Source organism: Physeter macrocephalus, chromosome 2 (assembly GCF_002837175.3).
Source record: "Physeter macrocephalus isolate SW-GA chromosome 2, ASM283717v5, whole genome shotgun sequence".
NCBI lineage: Eukaryota > Metazoa > Chordata > Mammalia > Artiodactyla > Physeteridae > Physeter > Physeter macrocephalus.
In genome coordinates, this window is record NC_041215.1 from 21,680,114 (window position 1) to 21,695,631 (window position 15,518).

Genomic DNA, 15,518 nt, shown 5'->3' on the forward strand with positions numbered 1-15,518 from the left:
GGGCTCTAGGTGCGTGGGCCTCATTAGTTGTGGCTCGTGGGCTCAGTAGTTGTGGCTCATGGGCTCTAGAGCACAGGTTTAGTAGTTGTGGCACACGGGCTCAGTTGCTCCGCTGCATGTGGGATCTTCCCAGACTAGGGCTGGAACCCGTGTCCCCTGCATTGGCAGGCGGATGCTTAACCCCTGCGCCACCAGGGAAGCCCGATTCTGAATTGTTAATGTACTTCGTCCATATGTGGAACAACAGTGATGAAGATGATTAGTGGGGAGAAACCTAAAGCGAGACTACAGTCTTACTGTGAAACAAAGACACCCTGCTGGAGTTGAATCCTACAAATGTACCGAGTGCAGGGAGGCTTCAGTGGAAACCCAAGTCTAGACCCCAGCCTTCAGTGTGAGGCTGGGCAGACGGGGCTCGTATCTAAGCGTTGATGTGAGATCTCACACTGTAGACAAAACCTATCCGTGTCAGGAATGTGGGATGGCCTTTCCTTTTCTCTCCTCTTCAGAAACATGTCTCCCTGATAAATGCCACATGAGGAATGTGGCGGAACTCTATCGTCACTCATCTTTTCAGACGTGGGAGTGGTCACAAGCAAGCAGAAAACCTATGAAGGGAAGGAACATGGCAAGGTTCTTATTTATTGCTCTGCCCTTAGAAGACCCGTGACTACTCATAATGGAATAAAGTCTTGGGAATATAAGGAATGTGGGAGAGGCTTTCGTCGTCATTACACGACATAAACGCACTCACCTTATAAGTGTGAGATGTGGGAGAGCCTTTATTCATTCCTCACACCCAGCAACACAATTATGGTTGAGTAACATCTGCTTACTGACTGCAGTGAGTCCACGAGGAACCATATGTTAGCTCAGGAGGATGGTGTGAGAGACCTTATCAGCTCAGGAGGATGGTGTGAGAGACCTTATCAGCTCAGGAGGATGGTGTGAGAGACCTTATCAGCTCAGGAGGATGGTGTGAGACCTTATCAGGAGATCTCACCTTGTGTTCACCAGGTTTGTGGAAGGAGCAAGGAAGCAGGATTTGTGGATTGGATGTACTCATGGTGTAGTGTATGGAAAGAATTTTAGTAATTCTTGCCTACAGAGCTGGAAAAATGGAGTGGAGCTAACTTGTAATTGGGGAAAGTGGAAAAAGTTCCTCCAAATATTGATATAATAGGTTTGAGAGCTGGTCTTATTTTTGGTTTGGACAATACTTTTGTGTTTTTAGACATGACTATACAGTGGCCTTATGGGTGTTCTCCATCCCCATCAGAGAGATGGTGTGGTTTTATGTTCCACGGATTGTTTAACAGAACCCGCCGACCATTCTGTGAGTGCCAGCAATATGTGCCAGGTCAACTGTTGGGCTGTCAGGCAGCTGTCTTTTGTCAGCCCCTTCTCTTGTCCACAAGCAGATGAAGTCCAGCTTCAAGACCCTACTGTATGGTACCCAGATCTTTATTACAGATTTTGTAATATGGATGTTCCAGAGAATGTCTGTACTTGGAATAGGATTAGTCTTGCCTGCCTTTTTTTTTTTTGATGCAAAATGATCAGATGAATCCTCTGATGCGACAATGGCTGCGCAGTTGCATTTATTTTTTTTTAATATTTATTTATTTGGCTGCACTAGGTCTTAGTTGCAGCACACGGGATCTTTAGTTGCGGCATGTGGGCTCTTAGTTGTCACATGCGCGATCTAGTTCCCTGACCAGGGATCGAACCCGGGCCCCCTGCCTTGGGAGCGTGGAGTCTTAACCACTGGACCACCATGGAAGTCCCTGCAGTGGCATTTAAACCTCTAAAGAGAGTAGGGCAACTGTAACACAGAAATTTACTAGAAATCAAAATGTTTTTTCCCCGAAGACAGGGTCCTAGGTTACCAAACACAGTCAATGGAAATATCCCCAAATCTAGATGGTCTTTTGCAAAGATCTGCATGGCTTTGTAAAAAAAATCAAGATGAAATTCACAAAACCTACAGCTAACCATTTAATAATATACAATTTGGTCCGTTCACTGTGTTGTGCAACCGCCATCTCTAATGTGAAAGCCTCTTCCTCACGCCAGGACACCCTGTGCCCTTTAAGCAGTGGCTCCCTATTTCCCCTGTAGCCTTCCCGGCAAGCGCTCATCTCTTTTCTGCCTGTATGGATTTGCCCATTCTGGTGATTTCATATAAAAGCAGTCACACGGGGACTTCCCTGGTGGTCCAGTGGTTAAGACTCTCCCTGCAGGGGGTTCAGGTTGGACCCCTGGTCAGGGAACCAAGATCCCGCATGCCACGCTGCGTGGCCCCCCCCCCCAAAAAAGTCGCACAATATGTGATCATTTGGGTCTAGTGTTTACTCAGCATAACGTTTTTGTGGATCATCCACGTTGCAGCATGTGTCAGTACCTCTTTCCTTTTTATGGCAGAGTGGGATTCCGCTGTGTGTGTGTACACCACAGTTTGCCTATCCATTCGTATGTTGATAGATATTGGGGTTGTTTCCACCTTTTGGTTGTGGAAAAAAAACCGTGCTGCTCTGAGCATCTGTGTACAAGTTTCTACATGCACCTAAGTATTCATCTCTGAGAGGCGGATACCCGAGAGAGGAGTTGCTGGGTCATGTGGTGATTCTTTGACTTTTTGAGGTACTGCCAACTGTTTTCCATAGTGGCTGCACCTGCACCATTTACATTCCCATCAGTAGTGTACAAGGTTTCCTATTTCTCCACATCTTTTGGGAAAACCTGTGTTTTATTTTTTAAAAATTATAGTCCCCATAGTGGGTATGCCGCGATATCCTAAGTGACCAATGATGTTGAACTTCTATTCATATATTTGCTGACTATGTATCTTCATTAGAGAAATGTCTGTTCAAGTCTATTGCCCATTTTTGAAAACTAGGTTGCCTTGCTGAAAGTTCATATTCTGGGTACTAAAACCTTATCAGATAAAGGACATTTGAACAAAATGAAATGTGTATGGATCTTGTTACCCTGTGGTGATCATTAGGGAAGCTGACTGCTGCTCGTGTTTATTTGAACATGGTAAACGCAAATTGTTTATTTTTAGGTGTGGTAATGGACTTCGGATTATGTTTTTAAAAAAACATATATTCCAAAATATTAATGGATTCAGTGGTATATCTGAGAGTTTCTTGTGGAGAAATGAGTGGAGGAGAAATGAGTGGGGTAGAATCATATCCTTCTAAAACCCATTTTTTAAAATCGTGGTTAGATACACATAAAATTTACCTACTTAACCATTTTAAGTAGTATTAAATACATTCACATTGTTGTGCAACCATCACCATAATCCAAGCCCATAACTCTTTTCATCTTGTAAAACTGAAATAATAAAAACATAACTCCTCATACCTCATACCCCCTCCCCCCAGCCCCTGCAACCACCATTCTACTCTGTCTTTATGAGATCTGACTCCATACCTCCTATAAGTACAATCATACAGTATTTGTCATTCGTGATTAGCTGATTCCAATGAACATAATGCCCTCAAGGTTCATGCATGTTGTAGCGTATTAAAGAATTTCCTTCCTTTTATTCCAGTGTATGGATGGATCACACTTTGTGTATCCATTCATTCTTTGATGAACACTTACACGTTGCTTTACATATTTTAACGACTGTGAATCATGCTGCCATGAGCACGGGTAAACAAGCATCTCTTTGAGACCCTACTTTCAGTACTTTAGCGTATATACCCAGAAGTGAAATTGCGGGAGAATATGGTAATTCAGTTCTCTGAGGAACTACCATACTGTTTCCACAACTGCTTTACATCTTACATCCCTACCAACAGTGCACAAGTATTCCAGTTTTTCCACATCCTTGTCCATACTTGCTTTCTGGCTTTTTTTTTTTAAATATATATATATATAATAGCCATCCTCACGTGTGTGAGGTGATACCTTATTGTAGTTTTGATTTACATTTCCCTAATGATTAGTGATTTTGAGCTTTTTTTTTTTTTTTTTTTTTTTGCGGTAGGCAGACTCTCAACCACTGTGCCACCGGGGAAGCCCTTGAGCATCTTTTCATGTGCTTATTGGCCACTCATATGTTTCTTTTTTTTCTTTTTTTTTATACTTGAGTCAATATGAATTTTTATTAACACATTTTTCAAAGTCTGTACAAACCAAAACATTCCTGTGTTTTAAAAGGTCCATTATTACAAACATACAAATAAAAGGTGTTACCAAAAGTTAGCTACTCCATGGTAAAACAGTGTCATGATTCAGACTCCCAACCACTGTGCCACCGGGGAAGCCCTTGAGCATCTTTTCATGTGCTTATTGGCCACTCGTATGTTTCTTTTTTTTCTTTTTTTTTTTTTATACTTGAGTCAGTCAATATGAATTTTTATTAACACATTTTTCAAAGTCTGTACAAACCAAAACATTCCTGTGTTTTAAAAGGTCCATTATTACAAACATACAAATAAAAGGTGTTACCAAAAGTTAGCTACTCAATTTCATGGTAAAACAGTGTCATGATTTTTAAAAACCAAACTTTCAAGACTGAAGTTTCTGCCTTCCCTTTTTAGAACTTGTGGAAAGTTAGAAAATGTGTGGATTTGCTTTATATTAAATGCCAAGACCTTAAAAAAAGATTTAGTATAAAACTAAAAGTGCTTTTACATTGTCACTTCATGTAACAGAATTTCTCAAGTCTTTAAAATTTAAAAAAATTACTTTTTTCACAGTCTTTTCCCCATAGTCAATGTAAATGCATCTGAAAAATATTATCTGACAGTTTATCTTTACCTAAATGTTTCTCATTCAAAAAGTTACAAAACTATTTAGCACTGCCATTTCCCTTGCTTAGAAGGGAAAATTACATCCTCTACTAGAGTGATATATAAGTAACATGGTCCATTTTTCCTCTTACCAGAAGGAAGTCACTCATTTCCACATCTCTGTCCAATTATGTGCATGGCTCCCCTTGTGAGAATGCTTACCAATTAGAAGCATTTGCTCCTAGGAAATGCCTAGCAAGTTAAACTTACTGCTACACTTTTGAAGGGAAAATTACGTCCTCTACTAGAGTGATATATAAGTAACATGGTCCATTGTTCCTCTTACCAGAAGGAAGTCACTCATTTCCACATCTCTGTCCAATTATGTGCATGGCTCCCCTTGTGAGAATGCTTACCAATTAGAAGCATTTGCTCCTAGGAAATGCCTAGCAAGTTAAACTTACTGCTACACTTTTGGTAGACTGAGGTACAGATGTTATCTGCCCTTATGATTACCTCTAACTCTAGTACCGCCCCCTGCATTAATGATTCCAGGGTAGCTGGTTTTACTGTTTCATGGCACACTACACATCTCTGGTTCCTTTCACAAACATCATATAGAGGACCTGAGACAATGGCGAGAAATGCCAATCTATCCTCTCACCTGGAAAGGGAAATCCATGTGCCTGAAGGGAAAACAGGACAAAATTCAGGCTGGGACCAAGCTGCTTTTGAGAGAGAAGCACCTGTTTTTCAACACATTTCCATTAAAAGCAGGGAGTATACAGGCTGGGGTGGGTGAGGAGGAGTGGGAAAAGGTAGAGTGATATCATTGCCCCAGTCAGACTTATGGTCCTTACTAGAGCAGCTCATATTAACCTCTGTAGTCCAAATATTATCCCATTTAGAATCAGGAGAAAAAAAAAAAAAAGTTACCTGAAAATGGCCCAGTATGACAACGGATATAAGTAAAGGGTATTTTTTTAAAAAGAGGTGGCAGTGTGAGAATTTAAAATCAGTCACATAAAACCATCAAGAAAGGGGTTGGGGAGAGAAGTGTGCAGTACAACCTGGACAACCTTTCTTTCTGCCCTTAAGTGCCTTTTGGAGGATTTCTTGGAAGAGCATGTAAGAAGATACTTAACTCCATACTTACATATTGAATTGTTTCACCTTAGCAATCAGTTTTTAAGACTCCAAGGTAACAAGAAAGAAAAGATCTGATTCTTTTACTAAACACTAGAGAGTAGGACTTTTTTTTAAGAGGCGTCACTTTTACAAGAAGAATGAGCTAGGCTACCATTATTCCTTTATCAAGAAAAAGTTTCTTTTTTAAAAAAGTAAATAAAACTCTGGCTATATATAGTACAAGGTTCATACATAATCTGGCTGTACATAGTACAAGGTTCATACATAATATACCTGGAAAAAAACCCAAGAGTATACCCTGAAGCAAAAGGTTTATTGGAGAGAAAAAGTCTCTTCCACTGTACCAAGTCTTAAGGTGGCAGTTTTCAAAGTTCAGAGGGTGGCAGTGATATGTAATTAATGCCAAACTATTTGCTCATGGGTATGGCAGGATGCAATGATGGACCAAAAAAAACCATTCTGCACATAACACTGAGCAGTGACCAGCACACACACACAAAAGTAACAAAAGAGAGACAGTAGTACTGAGAGAAGGGTTTGGGATAGAGAGAGGGGAGTGAGGGAGAGTATGAGAGAGAAACCCCAAACATTCAAGCATGCAGGCATAATACAGCACAAACCAGGTGTTTCCATTCAGCCCACTGCAATCTCACAAAGAAGGATAACTATAGTAAAATCGAGATTTCTTAAGAAAGCTTGCAATTCCCAGAGAACAGCCAGGTTCTAACCCAGGAATCCGTTGCTATTGCCAGGAGTGTCCTTGTGGTCTCTCATGGAGAGATTATAGCTCCTGACTTCTTGTTCTTGGACAAGGCAGCTGCTGGCTTCAGGAGCTCTCAGTTTTTGGCCTGCAATTGTTCTGTAACTTCTCTGTGGGTTTTCTCCATCTGGTTCATTTTGGCTCTCATCTGAGATGCTTGGTATTGAAAATCAGCCTTCAACTCCGTGACCTTCTTCTCTTTCTCTAAAATCATTTGATCCTTTTGATGCAGCATCTTCTTCAGAATGGCTATTTCTTCCCTCAGTTGGGCAAAGATGACAAGAGTGGTCAGTGCCTGGTGAGTCCAGAGCCAGGTCTGAGGAAAAGCTATTGCCATTGGTTGTGATCCACTCAAACCTGGATTTTTTCTTTGGGATTTCATTTTGAATTGAAGATGTAGGAAGTGTTTTCTGACTGTTACAATGGCAGCCACCACTCAGTCGACTACTGCTCCCTCTCCTGGTGGCTGGCACAGGAAGAACTGCTCAGGTGCTTCCTCCGCTCTTTGGTCTTCTGAAGGACCCGTTTGTATGAAAGTGTGCACAGCCAGCATAGCAATTTCCCGTCTACCTTTTTTCTCCATCTTTCCTGTCAAATGCACACTGCTGCTTGCACTGTTCACAAGAATATGGTGGTCCATACTTGTCTGAATTTGTGCAGCACTGGCATTTGTTGCCAATAAATGCTGCAGTTACGTTGCAATGCTGACGAGGTTTGGGCATTCCATACAACTGCACATTCTGAGCACATTTCTTGCATACTGTATTGGTTTTACTCTCCGGCTGGTACTCAGCCCTACAGTAGGTGCACTTCACAACAGGGTGTACAATCCGACATTCCTTGCACAGCTGCTGCCCCTGAGACAGTGCCTCGAAGGGGAAGCACTGGTGGCATTTGGTGCAGGCGTTGCTCACTGCCCTACTGGCCCCACCCGCCGCTTTCTCTCTTGTGTGTTTCTTTGGAGAAATGTCTATTCACGTTCATTGCCCACTGGTTGTTTGGGTTTTTGTTGTTGAGTTTTAGCAGTTCTCTATATATTCTGGTTGTTAATCCCTTATCAGATACATGATTTGCAAATGTTTTCTCACATTCTATGTGTTGCCTTTTTACTCTGATGATAATGTCTTTAGATGCACAGATTTAATCTCAAGCAGTCCAATTTGTCCTTACTGTTTTGCTACCTGGGCCTTTGGGCCTTTGGTATCATATCCAGGTGTCATATCCAGGAAATTATTGCCAAATCCATTGTTGCGAAACTTTTGTCCTGTTTTCTTCTAAGAGTTTTATTGTTGTAGGTCTTACATTTAGGTCCTTGAGCTATTCAGTTAATTTTTGTATATCTTGTTAGGTAAGGGTCCAACTTCATTCTTTTCCATGTGGATATCACATTTCCCAGCATTGTCTGTTGAAAATGCCGTCCTCTCCCCATTGGATGGTCTTTTCACGCTTAGTAAAAAAATAACTTGATTGTATAGGAAAGGGTTTGTTTCTGGGCTCTCTATTCTATTCCCTTGGTCTATATACCTGTCTTTATACCAGTACCACACTGTTTTGAGTACTGTAGCTCTATAATAATTTTTGAAATCAGGATATAGGAGTTGTCCAGTTTTATTCTTCTTTATCAATATTGTTTTGGCTTTTCAAGACCCCTTGAGATTCTAATTTGAATTTTATGATGGGTTTCTCCTTCTGCAAAAAAAAATCATTGATTTTTTAAAAATTATTTTATATTGGGGTATATAGTTGATTAACAATATTGTGTTACTTTCAGGTGTACAGTAAAGTGATTCAGGTATACATGTATCTATTCTTTTTCAAATTATTTTCGCATTTAGGTTACAGAATATTGAGCAGAGTGTCCTGTGCTATACAGTAGGTCCTATTTTAAATATAGTAGTGTGTATATGTCAATCCCAAACTCCCAATATATCCCTGCCTCCCACATCTTTCACCTTTGGTAACCATACGTTTTCTAAGTCTGTGTATTTGTTTTGTAAATAAGTTAACTTGTATCATTTTTTTAAAGATTCCTCATGTAAGTGATATGATATCTTTCTCTGACTTACTTCACTTAGTATGATAATCTCCAGGTCCATCCACAGCATCTTCTTCAGAATGGCTATTTCTTCCCTCAGTTGGGCAAAGATGACAAGAGTGATCAGTGCCTGGTGAGTCCAGAGCCAGGTCTGAGGAAAAGCTATCGCCATTGGTTGTGATCCACTCAAACCTGGATTTTTTCTTTGGGATTTCATTTTGAATTGAAGATGTAGGAAGTGTTTTCTGACTGTTACAATGGCAGCCACCACTCAGTCGACTACTGCTCCCTCTCCTGGTGGCTGGCACAGGAAGAACTGCTCAGGTGCTTCCTCCGCTCTTTGGTCTTCTGAAGGACCCGTTTGTATGAAAGTGTGCACAGCCAGCATAGCAATTTCCCGTCTACCTTTTTTCTCCATCTTTCCTGTCAAATGCACACTGCTGCTTGCACTGTTCACAAGAATATGGTGGTCCATACTTGTCTGAATTTGTGCAGCGCTGGCATTTGTTGCCAAGAAATGCTGCAGTTACGTTGCAATGCTGACGAGGTTTGGGCATTCCATACAACTGCACATTCTGAGCACATTTCTTGCATACTGTATTGGTTTTACTCTCCGGCTGGTACTCAGCCCTACAGTAGGTGCACTTCACAACAGGGTGTACAATCCGACATTCCTTGCACAGCTGCTGCCCCTGAGACAGTGCCTCGAAGGGGAAGCACTGGTGGCATTTGGTGCAGGCGTTGCTCACTGCCCTACTGGCCCCACCCGCCGCTTTCTCTCTTGTGTGTTTCTTTGGAGAAATGTCTATTCACGTTCATTGCCCACTGGTTGTTTGGGTTTTTGTTGTTGAGTTTTAGCAGTTCTCTATATATTCTGGTTGTTAATCCCTTATCAGATACATGATTTGCAAATGTTTTCTCACATTCTATGTGTTGCCTTTTTACTCTGATGATAATGTCTTTAGATGCACAGATTTAATCTCAAGCAGTCCAATTTGTCCTTACTGTTTTGCTACCTGGGCCTTTGGGCCTTTGGTATCATATCCAGGTGTCATATCCAGGAAATTATTGCCAAATCCATTGTTGCGAAACTTTTGTCCTGTTTTCTTCTAAGAGTTTTATTGTTGTAGGTCTTACATTTAGGTCCTTGAGCTATTCAGTTAATTTTTGTATATCTTGTTAGGTAAGGGTCCAACTTCATTCTTTTCCATGTGGATATCACATTTCCCAGCATTGTCTGTTGAAAATGCCGTCCTCTCCCCATTGGATGGTCTTTTCACGCTTAGTAAAAAAATAACTTGATTGTATAGGAAAGGGTTTGTTTCTGGGCTCTCTATTCTATTCCCTTGGTCTATATACCTGTCTTTATACCAGTACCACACTGTTTTGAGTACTGTAGCTCTATAATAATTTTTGAAATCAGGATATAGGAGTTGTCCAGTTTTATTCTTCTTTATCAATATTGTTTTGGCTTTTCAAGACCCCTTGAGATTCTAATTTGAATTTTATGATGGGTTTCTCCTTCTGCAAAAAAAAATCATTGATTTTTTAAAAATTATTTTATATTGGGGTATATAGTTGATTAACAATATTGTGTTACTTTCAGGTGTACAGTAAAGTGATTCAGGTATACATGTATCTATTCTTTTTCAAATTATTTTCGCATTTAGGTTACAGAATATTGAGCAGAGTGTCCTGTGCTATACAGTAGGTCCTATTTTAAATATAGTAGTGTGTATATGTCAATCCCAAACTCCCAATATATCCCTGCCCCCCACATCTTTCACCTTTGGTAACCATACGTTTTCTAAGTCTGTGTATTTGTTTTGTAAATAAGTTAACTTGTATCATTTTTTTAAAGATTCCTCATGTAAGTGATATGATATCTTTCTCTGACTTACTTCACTTAGTATGATAATCTCCAGGTCCATCCATGGTGCTGCAAATGGCATTATTTCTTTTTAATGGCCACGTAATACTCCATTGTATATGCACCACATCTTCTTTATCCATTCTGTTGACAGACGTTTAGGTTGCTTTCATGTCTTGGCTATCTTAAACAGTGAAACAGTGCTGCAGTGAACATTGGGGTGCATGTATCCTTTTGAACCATGGTTTTCTCCAGATATACACCCAGGAGTGGGATTGCTGGATCGTATGGTAGCTCTATTTTAAGTTTTTAAAGGAACCTCCATGCTGTTCTCCATAGTGGCTGTACAAATTTACATGCACACCAACAGTGTAGGAGGGTTCCCTTTTCTCCACACCCTCTCCAGCATTTATTATGTGTAGGCTTTTTGATGATGGCCATTCTAACTGGTGTGAGGTGGTATCTCTTTGCAGTTTTGATTTGCATTTCTCTAATAATTGGCAATGTTGAGCATCTTTTCATATTCTTTTTCAAATTATTTTCGCATTTAGGTTACAGAATATTGAGCAGAGTGTCCTGTGCTATACAGTAGGTCCTATTTTAAATATAGTAGTGTGTATATGTCAATCCCAAACTCCCAATATATCCCTGCCTCCCACATCTTTCACCTTTGGTAACCATACGTTTTCTAAGTCTGTGTATTTGTTTTGTAAATAAGTTAACTTGTATCATTTTTTTAAAGATTCCTCATGTAAGTGATATGATATCTTTCTCTGACTTACTTCACTTAGTATGATAATCTCCAGGTCCATCCATGGTGCTGCAAATGGCATTATTTCTTTTTAATGGCCGCGTAATACTCCATTGTATATGCACCACATCTTCTTTATCCATTCTGTTGACAGACGTTTAGGTTGCTTTCATGTCTTGGCTATCTTAAACAGTGAAACAGTGCTGCAGTGAACATTGGGGTGCATGTATCCTTTTGAACCATGGTTTTCTCCAGATATACACCCAGGAGTGGGATTGCTGGATCGTATGGTAGCTCTATTTTAAGTTTTTAAAGGAACCTCCATGCTGTTCTCCATAGTGGCTGTACAAATTTACATTCACACCAACAGTGTAGGAGGGTTCCCTTTTCTCCACACCCTCTCCAGCATTTATTATGTGTAGGCTTTTTGATGATGGCCATTCTAACTGGTGTGAGGTGGTATCTCTTTGCAGTTTTGATTTGCATTTCTCTAATAATTGGCAATGTTGAGCATCTTTTCATGTGCCTCTTGGCCATCTGTATGTCTTCTTTGGAGAAATGTCTTTTTAGGTCTTCTGCCCATTTTTTGATTGGGTTGTTTGTTTTTTTGATATTCAGTTGCATGAGCTGTTTGTAGATTTTGGAGATTAATCCCTTGTCTCTAGCATCATTTTGCCAATATTTTCTCCCATTCTGTGGGTTGTCTTTTCATTTCTTTATGGTTTCCTTTGCTGTGCAAAAGCTTTTGAAAGGTTCCATTTATTTATTTTTGTTTTTATTTCCATTACTCTAGGAGACAGATCAAAAAAGATTTGTTTTTATTTCCATTACTCTAGGAGACAGATCAAAAAAGATATTGCTGCAAAAGAGTGTTTTTCCTATGTTTAGGTCTTTAATCCATTTTGAGTTTATTTTGTATATGGTGTTGTCATGTGTAGAAGTCCAGTTTTCCCAGCACCCCTTGTTGAAGAGACTGTCTTTTCTCCATTGTATATTCTTGCGTCCTTTTCTTAGGTTACTTGGCCATAAGTGCATGGGTTTACTTCTGGGCTTTCTATCCTGTTCCACTGATCTATATTTGTTTTTTGTGCCAGTTCCATACTGTTTTGATGACTGCAGCTTTGTAGTATAGTCTGAAGTCAGGGAGCCCGATTCCTCCAGCTCTGATTTTCTTTCTCAAGATTGCTTTGTCTATTTGGGGTCTTTTGTGTCTCCATCCGAAATTTTTTGTTCTAGTTCTGTGAATGACATTGGTGATTTGATAGGGATTGCATTGAATCTATAGATTGCCTTGGGTAGTTATAGTCATTTTGAAAATATTCTTTCAATCCAAAAACATGGTATACCTTTCTGTGTCATCTTTGATTTCTTTCATCATTGTCTTATAGTTTTCAGAGTACGGGTCTTTTGCCTCCTTGGGTAAGTTTATTCCTAGGTATTTTATTCTTTTTGATGCAGTAGTAAATGGGATTCCTTAATTTCTCTTTCTGATCTTTCGTTGTTAGTATATAGAGTGTTAATTTTGTATCCTGCAACTTTACCAGATTCGTTGATGAGCTCTAGTAGTTTTCTGGTAGCATCTTTACAATTTTCTACGTATGTATCATGTCATCTCCAAACACTGAGTTTTACTTCTTCTTTTCCAAGTTGGATTCCTATTATTTCTTTTTATTCTCTGATTGCCATGGCTAGGACTTCCAAAACTATGTTGAATAAAAGTGGTGAGAGTGGGTGACTTCCCTGTTGGCACAGTGGTTAAGAATCCTCCTGCCAATGCAGGGGACATGGGTTTGAGCCCTGGTCCGGGAACATCCCACATGTCGCGGAGCAACTAAGCCCGTGCGCCACAACTACTGAGCCTGCGCTCTAGAGCCTGTGAGCCACAACTACTGAAGTTTGCGCGCCTAGAACCTGTGCTCCGAAATGAGAGAGAGAAGCCACTGTGATGAGAAGCCCTAGCACCACAACAAAGAGTAGCTCCTGCTCACTGCAACTAGAGAAAGCCTGTGCACAGCAACAAAGATCCAACACAGCCAAAAATAATAAAAACAAAAAGGAAAACAGAAAACGACCCAGGCTCACGACTCCAAGGCTGGGGTGAGCCCTCCTGTTCGTAATATTTCATACCTGTTGTTGCAAATTAAGCTCTGCCCATGCAACTCCAGTGAGAGAGGATAACAAACTCTGAGCCTAGCTTCTCCTGGATTCTGCCCTAAGTACTAATTCACTAATTTAAATACGTGTCCTTTCCCTATAATATAAACTGTGTATAACTGCTTTTCTGAAACAGGTCCTTCTGTGAGCTCTGTAGTGAATCCCCAGACCTGGGGCTGGTCTTGGACACCTCTGACACCCCACAATATGATAAGAATTAATTCACTAGAGGGGCTTCACAGTCAATTGAAACTGGCAGAGGAAAGAATTAGTGAACTTGAACAATGAGAAGAACAGAGAGAATAATGAAGGTGGAAGAGCCTCAGAGAAATGTGGGGCAGTGTTTAGTGCACCAATACCTGGGTGATGGCAGCAGGAGAGAAAGAAGCAGGACAAATACTCAAAGAAGTACTGGCTGAAAACGTGCTAAATTTATTGAAAATCACCAAACTACACTTACAGATGTCCAATGGACTCTGAAGAATAAACTTGCAAAGCGATCCACACACAGATACGTCACAGTGAAAATGGTGAAAGTCAAAGACAAGGAGAAAAAGCTTGAAAGCAGCAAGATAAACACCTTATCCCCTAAAAGGGAACCACTGTAAGACCACGAGCTGGCTCCTCAGCCGAAACCAGGGAGGTTACAGGTAATGGGATAACACATTCAAAGTTATGAATATGAAGAGAAGCCACCGCAATGGGAAGCCTGCGCACCGCAACGAAGAGTGGCCCCCGCTCGCCGCAACTAGAGAAAGCCCGCGCACAGCAACGAAGACCCGATGCAGCCGAAATTAATTTTTAAAAATTAAATAAGTAAATAAACAACAAAGAAAAAAGAAACAACTGGCATCACAAACAGGATGGATGGAGTCATGCTTGCAACTGACCTCAGGGAATAGGAACTGGAAACCAGGCCAAGCACTACCTGCAGTGCCACCAGGAAATGCAACATGAATTGGTATCTGTATCACCTGGAGCAATGTGCAGGGGGCCTTCACCCCATCATCAGAGAGGGGTCATCAGCACATCTCCCCTGTGACAGCCTGCTCAGCCAGTGCTGTTGAAACTGAGAGGCACAGCTCCTGCCACAAAGGTTCCCATCCCCAGTATTATAGAGATGATACTGGCATCTCAAAGGCTCAAGGCTCCTATTTAGCTGTCCAGGATCTGGCTAACAGGTTTTACTTGGCCCCAATAATTGAAGACTCACAACCTCAACTTGCTTCCACTTTTTTTTTTTTAATTTTTTTTTTTTTATTGTCTGAGGATCGAGCCTCGTGACGTGTAGCAGTCCCACAGGGATCCCACTGCAACCATTAAGTCAGTTCTGCTTGCCACGGGGGACATAATAAAGGCTGATCCCCCGATGCCCCGAGCACCCACAGCAGTTTTAGGCTGTCCGAAGGAGAAACCGAGGCACTTAACAGAGTCAAAGCGACCCAAGGGCTACTCCCTGATGAGCTAGACTCAGAAGCCACACACATCTGATCCATAGCACTGCCCTTAGAAAACTGTTCAGATCATGTCTCATATCTGAATCAGGCTAGCAAATTAACAATGGGAAACTGTGCCTTGAAGGCTGAACAGCTCCTGGACGGACAGACAGCCACCTATGGTAACACCAGCTGAGTTTATGTATGATACCCATGGAACTGATACTTGCAAGTATACCAAATGGGAAAACCTGACCAAAGATAACTTGTCCCTGAAATGGCCAAAATGGGGTACTTTTGATTTACCTACATTGGTTTATTTGCACGTTTAATTAGAAAAAGCGGCTATAAAATCAACCAGAATGGGAGGCATATTTTAATTCTATTTTTATTTATTTATTTATTTATGGCTGTGTTGGGTCTTTGTTTCTGTGCAAGGGCTTTCTCTAGTTGCGGCAAGCGGGGGCCGCTCTTCATCGCGCTGCGCGGGCCTCTCACTACCGCGGCCTCTCTCGTTGCGGAGCACAGGCTCAGTAATTGTGGCTCATGGGCCCAGTTGCTCTGCAGTGTGTGGGATCTTCCCAGACCAGGGCTCGAACCCGTGTCCGCTGC

At 41.0% G+C, this 15,518-nt stretch overlaps 2 pseudogenes; both read right to left on the bottom strand.

Moving 5' to 3' along the window:
- Positions 1–5,360: 5,360 nt before the first annotated feature.
- LOC114483945 (protein FAM76A-like) lies at positions 5,361–7,634 on the bottom strand (annotated as a pseudogene).
- Positions 7,635–8,898: 1,264 nt separating this feature from the next.
- LOC102988069 (protein FAM76A-like) lies at positions 8,899–9,504 on the bottom strand (annotated as a pseudogene).
- Between the last annotated feature and the right edge of the window lie 6,014 nt (positions 9,505–15,518).